Below are 13,456 nucleotides of genomic sequence, written 5' to 3'. Positions count from 1 at the left end.
CTGGGCCTATAACCTAAGAAAGAAGACAGAAGTGGAAAGACACAGGCAGGCAAATCTGCATTGCAGGAGTATTACAATAGCCAGGACATGGAAGCAAGCAGAAAGTCCATCAACAGATGAGTGGACAAAGAAGAACAGGGACCTGAACAGATGGACTATTAGCCAAGGAACAAAAGGAAACAATGCCATCAACAGCACCATCGGTGAGGCTAGAGTTCATCACGCACCTTGCAGTAAGTCACAGAGCGAAAGATACATAGCCTACGATATCACTTATAGGTGTTCCCTGAAAATTGATATCACTGAAGATATTTCCACAGAGAAAGGCAATCACAGATGCAATAAACAGATTTATGGTTCACCCATGGACAGGTGTGAGAATTGTGTACATTAGGAAATTGGGTTTAAGAGAGAGATACCAACACAGGTGAAATACAAAATCACCAAAGGCCTACGGAATACCAAGAGAAGAGTACTCAACATTGTGTCATAAGCTACATGGGAAAAGGATCCAAAGAAGACTAGATACATGTTTATGTGTAAAAGAGCCACATCTTTCACACCTACAACAAGCAAAACATTGTAATCAAACTTGCTGTGAGAAACAATAAACATTGAATTAAAAAACGAACAAGTCAGTCGTGAGGCACAAACATAAGGGGCTTTTTCCTGGCACAGTCCATTCTAATTGACAACCGAGAATACGACTTCCACGGAGGCTCTGTTGCCCGAGTAACCAGGTTTGGTAAAGGAGACCTGCTGCCGCCTTGTGGCCGTTTCTCAAAACAGCAGCTTTAAACCCAGTGCTAATGGTCACTTGATATTCAAAATCATTGCAGGCCTATAAATGACACCTGCCCTCAAAAACGATTCTTGGGTCGTCCATCGAGGAAAAAAACTCAAAAGACGTGCACATTTCAAAACGACAATTTCAAGAGGCATATTTTGTGCACATTTTGTCTTCTCTTTCTTTCTTTCTCTTGTGATAAATAAAAGGGCATGGAAAAATGCTCAACATCAGGAATTAATAAAGCCATGCAAATCCAGTCGACAGAAACGTTCACCCACCGTCGTCAGAATGATCATCAGCCACAGAGTCTACAAAGAATAAATGCTCAAGGTGTTTTAGAGAACTCTGTGCCCTCTAGCTGCCGCTGGGACGTAACCTGGGAACAGCTAGTAGTGAGGACACCGTGGAGGTGCGTTGAAAGGTAAAAATTGAGCTAACCTGTAATCGGGTAGGCCCACTGATGGGCCTATCTCCCGAGTAGACCAAAATCAAAAAGACACAGGCTGGCCATCCTGCACTGCAGCAACATGTACCATCGCCAAGACTTGGAAGAAACCCAAATGTCCATCAACAGAACAATGCACCAAGAAGAAGGGGGCCCATGCGCACAATGGAACATGAGCCACGGAAGAGCATGCAACAGTGCCGCTGGCACCACCGTAGAAGGATCTAGAGATACCCACCCAAAAGGAAGTACGAAAGAAACCGAAATAGAAATATCCTATGACATCACTTATAGCTGTTACTTCAACATTGATACCCATGAAGTCATTTCCAAGAGAAGGCCGTGCATAGATGCAGAAAACCAACTATGCTTAACCAAGTGGAAAGGTGTAAGGAATGTATGAATTTGGATATGGGGGTTTACAGACATGTACTGATACATATGAAATATATAATCACAAAATACCTAAGGAATACCAAGAGAGGTCGACTCAACACTCTGTAATAACCTACACGGGAAAGGATCCAAAGATGAATAGATTGATACATACATATGATGAACCAGATGCAGTACACCTAGAACACACACCACATTTTTATCCAATTGGCTGTGATACTAGATAACAATTAAATTTTAAAAAACACACAAGAAGTAAGGAGATATAAGCTCTTGGGGGTTTGCCCTGACACACTGCACTCTCATTTGCAGCCTACTAACACAATTTCCAGGAAGCCTCTGTTGCAGGAAAACCCAGAGTTGGAAATGGAGAAATGCTGCCGCCTTGTGGCCGTTTCCCGCAAGAGCGGCTTTAAACGGATAGCTATGGGTCACTTAACATTCACAAGGACTCAGGCCTCTAAAAGACACCTGCCCTCAAAAAAAAAAATGTCCTGAGCTCGGCAGTGGCGAAAAAAATTCAAAGCAGGCAAATGTGTCAAAGAGATAGTATGAAGAGGTAAGTTTTGCTCACTCTTTATCAAAAAAAGCAAAATGGAGAAAAGCTCAACCTCAGGAATGATCAGACTCCTCTAAGCTCAAAAAGCTTTCAGCTCACCCAAGTTAACTACCGTCAGCCAAAAGACTACAAACAATAAATGCTGAAGGGGTTTTAGAGAACTCTGTTCCCTCTGTCTGCGGAGGACATGTCTAGTTGTAACAGCCAATAATGAGAACAGAAAGGAGCTGCGTTTTCAATTAAAAATTGAGCCACCCTTCCATCCAGAACACCCACAGCCGAGCCTCTCACCTGAGAAGACAGGCTGCAAGAGCTGCACTCCACGAGTTTTCACAGTAGCCAAGACACCGAAGCAACCCAAATGTCCATCAACAGATGAATGGATAAGAAGAGCTGGTCCGTGGACACAGTGGACTATTAGCCATGGAAAACAAGGAAACACTGCTCTTTGAGGCACCCGAGATGAGCCTAGAGATCATCACAGAACATGAGTTAAGTCGGAAAGCAAAAGGCATACCGTATGACATCACCTATAGGCGTTATCTAACAGCTGACACAAATGAACATATTTCCACAAAGAAAGACACTCACACACTTAGAAAACAAACTAAGCTTAAGTAAAATGAAAGGTGGGGGGAATGGATAAATTAAGATTAGTGTCACCATATGTGTACAAATACGTATTAAATATATATATCAAACAGACCGACCATATAGCAAGGTAGGTCACCAGAACACTCTGCAATAATTTACATGGGAAGAGGATCTGTACAAGAATATATATATATATATATATATATATATATATATATATATATATATATATATATAAAACGTACAAATGAACCAGATTCTGTACATATAGGACCAACAGTATTCTAATCATTACCCCGATTTAAACAAATTAAAAGAGCGAAGAAGAAGTAATGTGACATACACATCTGGGGTTTTTTCCTGGCACATTCCATTCTAATCGACAACCTGGGAACAGGACTTCCAGAAGGCTCTGCTGCCCTAGTAACCAGATGTGGGAATGTAGCAATGCTGACGCCTTGTGGCCGTTTCCCACAGCAGCAGCTTTAAAGTCAGTGCTAATGGTCACTCAATATTCACACCCATTGCAGGCTTGTAAATGACACCTGCCCTCCAAAACAAAATCCTGGGGTCGAAAATCGACCAAAAAAGTCGAAAGAGGGCAACCTTCCAAGAAGACAATTTCGAGAGGTTTATTGTACTCACGGTTTTTTTTTTTCTGTTTTTGTTTAACAGAATAAAAAAAGGCGTGGAAAAATGCTGAACCTTAGGAATTATTAGACACGAAAATACACGTTACAAAAACCTATCATGTCACACGACTCAGCATGGCCAGCAGCAAAACTTCTGCAAACAAGAAATGCTGACGGGGTGGAGAAGAAATGCGTACCCTCGGTTCTAAGTGGGACGTGGTAAGAGCCCCTAAGGAAAACACAGTGGAGTTGCCTGGAAAGGGTCAACATTGAGCGACCGTTCAATCAAGCATAGCCACTGCTGGGTCTATCACCTGAGAGGATGAGAATCAAAAAGACACGGGCTGGCAATCCTGCAATCCAGCAATGTTTACCGTAGCCAACACTTGGAAGCAATGAAAATGCCCAGCCACAGAGGAATGCAGAAAGGAGCAGTGGTCCATGGACACAATGGAAGAGTACTCCAGTGAAAAGTAGAAATTCCATTTTAAAAACAGATATAAGTAAGGAGACATCAGCTTTGGGGGGTTTCTCCAGACACATCCCACCGTCATTGATAACCGAGGAACACCACTGGCAGGAAGGTCTGCTTCACTAGTTACCAGAGTGGGAAACGCAGAAATGCTGCAGCCCTCTGGCCGTTACCTGCAACGGGAGCTTGAAAACCCATGCTAATGGTCACTTCGTGTGCACAAGTTCTGGAGGGCTGTCAATGAAACCTGCCCTCAAAATGTCTTGAGGGAGGTAGTGGCCAAAATATTTCAAAAGGCGGCACATAGTTCAAGAAAAGAATGTGATGAGGTAAGATACACACACAGTTTGAAGGAAAAAAGGACATCCCTGAAAGCTCAATTTCAAGGCTTTATGAGACGCATGCAAATCCAACCACAGAGGTATGGGCTCACACCAGTCAGAAGAACCATCAGCAACAAAACTACCAACAATTCATGCTGAAGGGGTTGTGGAGAAGTGCATACCCTCTAGGTTAAGTGGGACTTTGCCGCCAGCCGCGGCGGGTCCTCAAAGTGTAGCAACAACCGACGAGAGGGGGTAGGGAACTGAACGCACCAAGGCATGGGATCAGAAGGGCACAAGCAACTGACGCTTGCAAGGCAAGTTTAATAACAAAGCCTAGCCGTATATATACCCCTAAAGCAGGGAATTTGCTTCGTCACGCCTTATCGGCATCAGCTGGTTGGTTGGCTTCTCGGCTTAGTCACACCTTATCAGCATCAGCTGGTTGGTTGGCTGCTCGGCTTCTCCCTCAAAGGCACCAATTTCCCCTCCAGGGTTGCTTTTCCTAGCTTTAGGGAACAACCAGGGACTCCCAGTAACTGAGCAGGTCCCTGGAGCGATTTAGCCAAAGGCCATCTCCTTTTGTATGTTCATACCATAAAGTCCAGGATGCATACCAAGGAGAGTACAGTCGGGCCCTGAGGCTTAGGAGGGTCTTAGTGGCGCCTTCCTCAGAGGGCAATGCTCGCCACAGGACTTCACCTGGTAAGAGGCACTAATGGGAACAGAATGGAGGTGCCTTTACAAGGTAAACACTGAGTTACGATATGATCCAGCAGGCACACTCGTGGGCCTATAACCTAAGAAAGAAGACAGAAGTGGAAAGACACAGGCAGGCAAATCTGCATTGCAGAAGTATTACAATAGCCAGGACATGGAAGCAAGCAGAAAGTCCATCAACAGATGAGTGGACAAAGAAGAACAGGGACCTGAACAGATGGACTATTAGCCAAGGAACAAAAGGAAACAATGCCATCAACAGCACCATCGGTGAGGCTAGAGTTCATCACGCACCTTGCAGTAAGTCACAGAGCGAAAGATACATAGCCTACGATATCACTTATAGGTGTTCCCGGAAAATTGATATCACTGAAGATATTTCCACAGAGAAAGGCAATCACAGATGCAATAAACAGATTTATGGTTCACCCATGGACAGGTGTGAGAATTGTGTACATTAGGAAATTGGATTTAAGAGAGAGATACCAACACAGGTGAAATACAAAATCACCAAAGGCCTACGGAATACCAAGAGAAGAGTACTCAACATTGTGTCATAAGCTCCATGGGAAAAGGATCCAAAGAAGACTAGATACATGTTTATGTGTAAAAGAGCCACATCTTTCACACCTACAACAAGCAAAACATTGTAATCAAACTTGCTGTGAGAAACAATAAACATTGAATTAAAAAACGAACAAGTCAGTCGTGAGGCACAAACCTAAGGGGCTTTTTCCTGGCACAGTCCATTCTAATTGACAACCGAGAATACGACTTCCACGGAGGCTCTGTTGCCCGAGTAACCAGGTTTGGTAAAGGAGACCTGCTGCCGCCTTGTGGCCGTTTCTCAAAACAGCAGCTTTAAACCCAGTGCTAATGGTCACTTGATATTCAAAATCATTGCAGGCCTATAAATGACACCTGCCCTCAAAAACGATTCTTGGGTCGTCCATCGAGGAAAAAAACTCAAAAGACGTGCACATTTCAAAACGACAATTTCAAGAGGCATATTTTGTGCACATTTTGTCTTCTCTTTCTTTCTTTCTCTTGTGATAAATAAAAGGGCATGGAAAAATGCTCAACATCAGGAATTAATAAAGCCATGCAAATCCAGTCGACAGAAACGTTCACCCACCGTCGTCAGAATGATCATCAGCCACAGAGTCTACAAAGAATAAATGCTCAAGGTGTTTTAGAGAACTCTGTGCCCTCTAGCTGCCGCTGGGACGTAACCTGGGAACAGCTAGTAGTGAGGACACCGTGGAGGTGCGTTGAAAGGTAAAAATTGAGCTAACCTGTAATCGGGTAGGCCCACTGATGGGCCTATCTCCCGAGTAGACCAAAATCAAAAAGACACAGGCTGGCCATCCTGCACTGCAGCAACATGTACCATCGCCAAGACTTGGAAGAAACCCAAATGTCCATCAACAGAACAATGCACCAAGAAGAAGGGGGCCCATGCGCACAATGGAACATGAGCCACGGAAGAGCATGCAACAGTGCCGCTGGCACCACCGTAGAAGGATCTAGAGATACCCACCCAAAAGGAAGTACGAAAGAAACCGAAATAGAAATATCCTATGACATCACTTATAGCTGTTACTTCAACATTGATACCCATGAAGTCATTTCCAAGAGAAGGCCGTGCACAGATGCAGAAAACCAACTATGCTTAACCAAGTGGAAAGGTGTAAGGAATGTATGAATTTGGATATGGGGGTTTACAGACATGTACTGATACATATGAAATATATAATCACAAAATACCTAAGGAATACCAAGAGAGGTCGACTCAACACTCTGTAATAACCTACACGGGAAAGGATCCAAAGATGAATAGATTGATACATACATATGATGAACCAGATGCAGTACACCTAGAACACACACCACATTTTTATCCAATTGGCTGTGATACGAGATAACAATTAAATTTTAAAAAACACACAAGAAGTAAGGAGATATAAGCTCTTGGGGGTTTGCCCTGACACACTGCACTCTCATTTGCAGCCTACTAACACAATTCCCAGGAAGCCTCTGTTGCAGGAAAACCCAGAGTTGGAAATGGAGAAATGCTGCCGCCTTGTGGCCGTTTCCCGCAAGAGCGGCTTTAAACGGATAGCTATGGGTCACTTAACATTCACAAGGACTCAGGCCTCTAAAAGACACCTGCCCTCAAAAAAAAAAAAAAATGTCCTGAGCTCGGCAGTGGCGAAAAAAATTCAAAGCAGGCAAATGTGTCAAAGAGATAGTATGAAGAGGTAAGTTTTACTCACTCTTTATCAAAAAAAGCAAAATGGAGAAAAGCTCAACCTCAGGAATGATCAGACTCCTCTAAGCTACAAAAAGCTTTCAGCTCACCCAAGTTAACTACCGTCAGCCAAAAGACTACAAACAATAAATGCTGAAGGGGTTTTAGAGAACTCTGTTCCCTCTGTCTGCGGAGGACATGTCTAGTTGTAACAGCCAATAATGAGAACAGAAAGGAGCTGCGTTTTCAATTAAAAATTGAGCCACCCTTCCATCCAGAACACCCACAGCCGAGCCTCTCACCTGAGAAGACAGGCTGCAAGAGCTGCACTCCACGAGTTTTCACAGTAGCCAAGACACCGAAGCAACCCAAATGTCCATCAACAGATGAATGGATAAGAAGAGCTGGTCCGTGGACACAGTGGACTATTAGCCATGGAAAACAAGGAAACACTGCTCTTTGAGGCACCCGAGATGAGCCTAGAGATCATCACAGAACATGAGTTAAGTCGGAAAGCAAAAGGCATACCGTATGACATCACGTATAGGGGTTATCTGACAGCTGACACAAATGAACATATTTCCACAAAGAAAGACACTCACACACTTAGAAAACAAACTAAGCTTAAGTAAAATGAAAGGTGGGGGGAATGGATAAATTAAGATTAGTGTCACCATATGTGTACAAATACGTATTAAATATATATATCAAACAGACCGACCATATAGCAAGGGAGGTCACCAGAACACTCTGCAATAATTTACATGGGAAGAGGATCTGTACAAGAATATATATATATATATATATATATATATATATATATATATATATATATATATATAAAACGTACAAATGAACCAGATTCTGTACATATAGGACCAACAGTATTCTAATCATTACCCCAATTTAAACAAATTAAAAGAGCGAAGAAGAAGTAATGTGACATACACATCTGGGGTTTTTTCCTGGCACATTCCATTCTAATTGACAACCTGGGAACAGGACTTCCAGAAGGCTCTGCTGCCCTAGTAACCAGATGTGGGAATGTAGCAATGCTGACGCCTTTTGGCCGTTTCCCACAGCAGCAGCTTTAAAGTCAGTGCTAATGGTCACTCAATATTCACACCCATTGCAGGCTTGTAAATGACACCTGACCTCCAAAACAAAATCCTGGGGTTGAAAATCGACCAAAAAAGTCGAAAGAGGGCAACCTTCCAAGAAGACAATTTCGAGAGGTTTATTGTACTCACGGTTTTTTTTTTTCTGTTTTTGTTTAACAGAATAAAAAAAGGTGTGGAAAAATGCTGAACCTTAGGAATTATTAGACACGAAAATACACGTTACAAAAACCTATCATGTCACACGACTCAGCATGGCCAGCAGCAAAACTTCTGCAAACAAGAAATGCTGACGGGGTGGTGAAGAAATGCGTACCCTCGGTTCTAAGTGGGACGTGGTAAGAGCCCCTAAGGAAAACACAGTGGAGTTGCCTGGAAAGGGTCAACATTGAGCGACCGTTCAATCAAGCATAGCCACTGCTGGGTCTATCACCTGAGAGGATGAGAATCAAAAAGACACGGGCTGGCAATCCTGCAATCCAGCAATGTTTACCATAGCCAACACTTGGAAGCAATGAAAATGCCCAGCCACAGAGGAATGCAGAAAGGAGAAGTGGTCCATGGACACAATGGAAGAGTACTCCAGTGAAAAGTAGAAATTCCATTTTAAAAACAGATATAAGTAAGGAGACATCAGCTTTGGGGGGTTTCTCCAGACACATCCCACCGTCATTGATAACCGAGGAACACCACTGGCAGGAAGGTCTGCTTCACTAGTTACCAGAGTGGGAAACGCAGAAATGCTGCAGCCCTCTGGCCGTTACCTGCAACGGCAGCTTGAAAACCCGTGCTAATGGTCACTTCGTGTGCACAAGTTCTGGAGGGCTGTCAATGAAACCTGCCCTCAAAATGTCTTGAGGGAGGTAGTGGCCAAAATATTTCAAAAGGCGGCACATAGTTCAAGAAAAGAATGTGATGAGGTAAGATACACACACAGTTTGAAGGAAAAAAGGACATCCCTGAAAGCTCAATTTCAAGGCTTTATGAGACGCATGCAAATCCAACCACAGAGGTATGGGCTCACACCAGTCAGAAGAACCATCAGCAACAAAACTACCAACAATTCATGCTGAAGGGGTTGTGGAGAAGTGCATACCCTCTAGGTTAAGTGGGACTTTGCCGCCAGCCGCGGCGGGTCCTCAAAGTGTAGCAACAACCGACGAGAGGGGGTAGGGAACTGAACGCACCAAGGTATGGGATCAGAAGGGCACAAGCAACTGACGCTTGCAAGGCAAGTTTAATAACAAAGCCTAGCCGTATATATACCCCTAAAGCAGGGAATTTGCTTCGTCACGCCTTATCGGCATCAGCTGGTTGGTTGGCTTCTCGGCTTAGTCACACCTTATCAGCATCAGCTGGTTGGTTGGCTGCTCGGCTTCTCCCTCAAAGGCACCAATTTCCCCTCCAGGGTTGCTTTTCCTAGCTTTAGGGAACAACCAGGGACTCCCAGTAACTGAGCAGGTCCCTGGAGCGATTTGGCCAAAGGCCATCTCCTTTTGTATGTTCATACCATAAAGTCCAGGATGCATACAAAGGAGAGTACAGTCGGGCCCTGAGGCTTAGGAGGGTCTTAGTGGCGCCTTCCTCAGAGGGCAATGCTCGCCACAGGACTTCACCTGGTAAGAGGCACTAATGGGAACAGAATGGAGGTGCCTTTACAAGGTAAACACTGAGTTACGATATGATCCAGCAGGCCCACTCCTGGGCCTATAACCTAAGAAAGAAGACAGAAGTGGAAAGACACAGGCAGGCAAATCTGCATTGCAGGAGTATTACAATAGCCAGGACATGGAAGCAAGCAGAAAGTCCATCAACAGATGAGTGGACAAAGAAGAACAGGGACCTGAACAGATGGACTATTAGCCAAGGAACAAAAGGAAACAATGCCATCAACAGCACCATCGGTGAGGCTAGAGTTCATCACGCACCTTGCAGTAAGTCACAGAGCGAAAGATACATAGCCTACGATATCACTTATAGGTGTTCCCTGAAAATTGATATCACTGAAGATATTTCCACAGAGAAAGGCAATCACAGATGCAATAAACAGATTTATGGTTCACCCATGGACAGGTGTGAGAATTGTGTACATTAGGAAATTGGGTTTAAGAGAGAGATACCAACACAGGTGAAATACAAAATCACCAAAGGCCTACGGAATACCAAGAGAAGAGTACTCAACATTGTGTCATAAGCTACATGGGAAAAGGATCCAAAGAAGACTAGATACATGTTTATGTGTAAAAGAGCCACATCTTTCACACCTACAACAAGCAAAACATTGTAATCAAACTTGCTGTGAGAAACAATAAACATTGAATTAAAAAACGAACAAGTCAGTCGTGAGGCACAAACATAAGGGGCTTTTTCCTGGCACAGTCCATTCTAATTGACAACCGAGAATACGACTTCCACGGAGGCTCTGTTGCCCGAGTAACCAGGTTTGGTAAAGGAGACCTGCTGCCGCCTTGTGGCCGTTTCTCAAAACAGCAGCTTTAAACCCAGTGCTAATGGTCACTTGATATTCAAAATCATTGCAGGCCTATAAATGACACCTGCCCTCAAAAACGATTCTTGGGTCGTCCATCGAGGAAAAAAACTCAAAAGACGTGCACATTTCAAAACGACAATTTCAAGAGGCATATTTTGTGCACATTTTGTCTTCTCTTTCTTTCTTTCTCTTGTGATAAATAAAAGGGCATGGAAAAATGCTCAACATCAGGAATTAATAAAGCCATGCAAATCCAGTCGACAGAAACGTTCACCCACCGTCGTCAGAATGATCATCAGCCACAGAGTCTACAAAGAATAAATGCTCAAGGTGTTTTAGAGAACTCTGTGCCCTCTAGCTGCCGCTGGGACGTAACCTGGGAACAGCTAGTAGTGAGGACACCGTGGAGGTGCGTTGAAAGGTAAAAATTGAGCTAACCTGTAATCGGGTAGGCCCACTGATGGGCCTATCTCCCGAGTAGACCAAAATCAAAAAGACACAGGCTGGCCATCCTGCACTGCAGCAACATGTACCATCGCCAAGACTTGGAAGAAACCCAAATGTCCATCAACAGAACAATGCACCAAGAAGAAGGGGGCCCATGCGCACAATGGAACATGAGCCACGGAAGAGCATGCAACAGTGCCGCTGGCACCACCGTAGAAGGATCTAGAGATACCCACCCAAAAGGAAGTACGAAAGAAACCGAAATAGAAATATCCTATGACATCACTTATAGCTGTTACTTCAACATTGATACCCATGAAGTCATTTCCAAGAGAAGGCCGTGCATAGATGCAGAAAACCAACTATGCTTAACCAAGTGGAAAGGTGTAAGGAATGTATGAATTTGGATATGGGGGTTTACAGACATGTACTGATACATATGAAATATATAATCACAAAATACCTAAGGAATACCAAGAGAGGTCGACTCAACACTCTGTAATAACCTACACGGGAAAGGATCCAAAGATGAATAGATTGATACATACATATGATGAACCAGATGCAGTACACCTAGAACACACACCACATTTTTATCCAATTGGCTGTGATACTAGATAACAATTAAATTTTAAAAAACACACAAGAAGTAAGGAGATATAAGCTCTTGGGGGTTTGCCCTGACACACTGCACTCTCATTTGCAGCCTACTAACACAATTTCCAGGAAGCCTCTGTTGCAGGAAAACCCAGAGTTGGAAATGGAGAAATGCTGCCGCCTTGTGGCCGTTTCCCGCAAGAGCGGCTTTAAACGGATAGCTATGGGTCACTTAACATTCACAAGGACTCAGGCCTCTAAAAGACACCTGCCCTCAAAAAAAAAAAATGTCCTGAGCTCGGCAGTGGCGAAAAAAATTCAAAGCAGGCAAATGTGTCAAAGAGATAGTATGAAGAGGTAAGTTTTACTCACTCTTTATCAAAAAAAGCAAAATGGAGAAAAGCTCAACCTCAGGAATGATCAGACTCCTCTAAGCTCAAAAAGCTTTCAGCTCACCCAAGTTAACTACCGTCAGCCAAAAGACTACAAACAATAAATGCTGAAGGGGTTTTAGAGAACTCTGTTCCCTCTGTCTGCGGAGGACATGTCTAGTTGTAACAGCCAATAATGAGAACAGAAAGGAGCTGCGTTTTCAATTAAAAATTGAGCCACCCTTCCATCCAGAACACCCACAGCCGAGCCTCTCACCTGAGAAGACAGGCTGCAAGAGCTGCACTCCACGAGTTTTCACAGTAGCCAAGACACCGAAGCAACCCAAATGTCCATCAACAGATGAATGGATAAGAAGAGCTGGTCCGTGGACACAGTGGACTATTAGCCATGGAAAACAAGGAAACACTGCTCTTTGAGGCACCCGAGATGAGCCTAGAGATCATCACAGAACATGAGTTAAGTCGGAAAGCAAAAGGCATACCGTATGACATCACCTATAGGCGTTATCTAACAGCTGACACAAATGAACATATTTCCACAAAGAAAGACACTCACACACTTAGAAAACAAACTAAGCTTAAGTAAAATGAAAGGTGGGGGGAATGGATAAATTAAGATTAGTGTCACCATATGTGTACAAATACGTATTAAATATATATATCAAACAGACCGACCATATAGCAAGGTAGGTCACCAGAACACTCTGCAATAATTTACATGGGAAGAGGATCTGTACAAGAATATATATATATATATATATAACGTACAAATGAACCAGATTCTGTACATATAGGACCAACAGTATTCTAATCAGTACCCCGATTTAAACAAATTAAAAGAGCGAAGAAGAAGTAATGTGACATACACATCTGGGGTTTTTTCCTGGCACATTCCATTCTAATCGACAACCTGGGAACAGGACTTCCAGAAGGCTCTGCTGCCCTAGTAACCAGATGTGGGAATGTAGCAATGCTGACGCCTTGTGGCCGTTTCCCACAGCAGCAGCTTTAAAGTCAGTGCTAATGGTCACTCAATATTCACACCCATTGCAGGCTTGTAAATGACACCTGCCCTCCAAAACAAAATCCTGGGGTCGAAAATCGACCAAAAAAGTCGAAAGAGGGCAACCTTCCAAGAAGACAATTTCGAGAGGTTTATTGTACTCACGGTTTTTTTTTTTCTGTTTTTGTTTAACAGAATAAAAAAAGGCGTGGAAAAATGCTGAACC

This window comes from Kogia breviceps, chromosome 6 (genome assembly GCF_026419965.1).
Source record: "Kogia breviceps isolate mKogBre1 chromosome 6, mKogBre1 haplotype 1, whole genome shotgun sequence".
Lineage (NCBI taxonomy): Eukaryota > Metazoa > Chordata > Mammalia > Artiodactyla > Physeteridae > Kogia > Kogia breviceps.
The sequence above is the reverse complement of the archived record's forward strand: the minus strand, read 5'-3'. Positions refer to the sequence as shown.